The sequence below is a fragment of the Pantherophis guttatus genome, chromosome 2 (assembly GCF_059756535.1).
Source record: "Pantherophis guttatus breed Tessera chromosome 2, ASM5975653v1, whole genome shotgun sequence".
Classification (NCBI taxonomy): Eukaryota; Metazoa; Chordata; class Lepidosauria; order Squamata; family Colubridae; genus Pantherophis; species Pantherophis guttatus.
The window spans coordinates 131,186,038-131,189,157 of NC_142064.1; the positions used below are offsets into that span (position 1 = coordinate 131,186,038).

A 3,120-nucleotide genomic window follows, 5' to 3' on the forward strand; every position below is an offset into this window, starting at 1 on the left:
CAAATGTAAAATTCTTCACATGAACAAGAAAAGAAATTGGATGGGGGATACTGGGACTGGTAACAATATGTGTGAAAATGATTTGTAATTGATCACAAGCTACAAATGAGTCAACCGTATGCTCAGTTCTGGCACCATAATAAAAATTCAGAGTAAGCAGGACAAGTGTAGAAAATGAGGATGCTCACAGGACTGGAAATGAGTAGTCTTGAGAAAATATTTAGCCTTCAGGAAAGTATGGGGTATGATAGCATTTCATAAATATTTGAACAGGTATCATAACAAAGAAGATCTGGCGTACAAAATACAAAACCTTGAAAATTATCTTACTTTACAGGAAAGCAATGCTAGGAAAAACACATTAATAATAAGGGCCATTTATTAGTGTAATCAACTATATGGAGAAGCCGTGTGCTTCTGTTCATTGGATGTGTTCAAACAAAGCTGGACAATAATTTAAACACAATGACACAATGAATAATGACTAAAGCTGGAATGCCAATCAATGAAGACTTCATGGTCTACATCAGTAGTGATGTTGTCATCTTTCTGTCATGGTTTCTGCCACGTTAACCTCTCCATTCTCATTAGAGATTTATCATGTATATACGATTTTTTTTTCCTTTCAGAAGTCCAACTCTTTGGGCACCACTTTCTGGACCAGATTCAGGCTGTTCCTTTTTTTACCTTTATTATTCATACGAAGAAAAGTTTGTTCCAGATATTTTCTCATCCTGTTTCAAGTCTATTATTAGCTTGTTTATTCGTGTTTCCATGAATAATTCTTACAGAGATTTAGTCATAATTAGACATTTTGTCATATTAGCAGAAGCAGAACAATAATCTTCTTTCTGGTCCCTTCTCCCTCTGAAAATCTCTGTTGGGTGGACGGAATCCACATTGTCTTCTCTTCAATGACCCCGAATCACTCTGGAACTGTATCTTTTCAGCATCTCAAGAAGGCCTAGCTCCAATTTTACTTGCTAGCCATTTTCCTTTTTCTTCAATTCCAAGACCACTACAGTGTTAAATAACAACAACATAGTTGTACGTGCAGTAGACCAAGAATTATTATGTACTTTCACAACACCAGTAGTTGAATAGAAGGAACTTGGAACTGAGGTTGAGGTGGGGCAGGGGTGAAATTTACTTACCTTCCCTACTTTTTTGCCAATGTGCGTGTGCTGTGCGCGCACTCGCCCACACCATCATCTGCGCAAGCGCAGAGGTTTAAAATGTCACAAGAAAGCAACATCATGACGTCCATGCGGGTGGGCAGAGCCTCCCACAGCCGCCGCTACCAGTTCGCCCGAGCTGGATAGAACTGGCTGGATTTCACCCCTGAGGTGGGCAGGAAACACATGAGCTGAATATACATCCATAAATATTTACAGACCCCTCGCATACTGGACATAAATTGTTTCAACTCCTACCCTCAAAATGATGCTATACAGCACTGCACACCAGAACAACTAGACACAAAAACACCATCACTCTGCTAAGCAAATTACTCCCTCAGCACTGTCAAATTATTCACTAAGTCTGCGTTACTATTACTATTAATCTTCTCATCGTTCTTATCACCCATCTCCTCCCACTTATGACTATATGACTGTAACTTGTTGCTGTATCCTTATAATTTATATTGATTGTTTCCTAATATGATTTGATTGCTTATTTGTACCCTATGACTATCATTAAGTGTTGTACCTTATGATTCTTGACAAATGTATCTTTTCTTTTTATGTACACTGAGAGCGTATGCACCAAAGACAAATTCCTTGTGTGTCCAATCACACTTGGCCAATAAAGAATTTTATCTATCTATCTATCTATCTATCTATCTATCTATCTATCTATCTATCTATCTATCCATCTATCCATCCATCCATCCACCAACCCACCACTCTCTCTCTCTCTCTCTCTCTCTCTCTATCTATCTATCTATCTATCTATCATGAGCTGCTCAGCAGAATCAAGAGAATAGAATGTTTTCATAATAATAATAATAATAATAATAATAATAATAATAATAATAATAATAATAATAGAATAGCAAAGAATTGTATGAATATTTTACTGCGGTTTCAAATAAAGGCACTGAAAATAATAGTTTATTAGAAAAGACATGGTCCAGATATTACCTACTGGTTACTGTAAGATGACCCAAGTTTTCTCTGCATCTCTTCGAAATACACCGCTAAGAAAAAAGACAAGTAGAAAGCAATTTCATTATCATTATCTCTTCTTTCCACCCATCTTCTCTTTCATAGAAAAGGTCATTGGTAACATGCTCAAAGACTACAAAGACTTATAGGAGAGTTTAGTTTTTCTGGGAAGTTGGATCGTTCTCACCATCCTTTGGGAGTATAATGTTTTTGACTCATTTGTTTATTGGAGATTTGTATGGAGAACACATCATGTTTTAGGTCATATTTATGTAGAAATATTGACAATTCAAACATTCATAAATTTTTAAACACCACTGTTTACTACTAGTATGAATATTGGTTTGAATTAAAAGTCTGATGAATTCAAATTTTTCTTTTGTTTTGTGAACAAGTTTCTAAAATATGATGCTAGGTAATAACAAGTGCTAAGAATACCTTGGCTAGGGTAAGGTTCAGCCACATATAATTGACGATGCTGATTTAGGGTAGTCCTAGGCATAGATATCCATCCCTAATCATAATGATGTCTCAAAGACTAAATACACATTGTGATGTCACAATGCAACTTCTCCCTTCTTCTACTTCCATGGTGACATCACACACAAGTATGTATCAATGAGCTTGCATAATGTCACAAGCATGGGTGCTAATCAGCAGGTTCTGACAGGCTCTGGAGAACTGGTAGTGGAAATTTTGAGTAGTTCGGAGAACCGGCAAATACCACTTCTGTCTGGCCCCAGAGTGGGGAGGGAATGGGGATTTTGCAGTATCCTTCCCTTGGACTGGGGAGAGAATGGAGATTTTATAGTATCCTTCCCCTGACATGCCCACCAAGCCACACCTCACCCACCAAGCCACGTCCACAGAACTGGTAGTAAAAAAAATTGAGGCGTGGCCAATGTCGCAGTGGCAAGTCGGGTTATTTAAGATGTCTTGAGGACCTGTCAAT

General features: G+C 37.6%; 1 long non-coding RNA gene across 1 annotated transcript; it reads right to left on the reverse strand.

Annotated features, from left to right (window-relative positions):
* Nucleotides 1–357: 357 nt before the first annotated feature.
* Nucleotides 358–2,693, reverse strand: LOC132711032 (uncharacterized). The gene is made up of 3 exons (XR_009621794.2): nucleotides 2,607–2,693; nucleotides 2,145–2,200; nucleotides 358–1,018 (listed from the first exon to the last, which is right to left on the reverse strand). It is a non-coding gene; the product is annotated as an uncharacterized LOC132711032 (long non-coding RNA).
* Nucleotides 2,694–3,120: the final 427 nt, after the last annotated feature.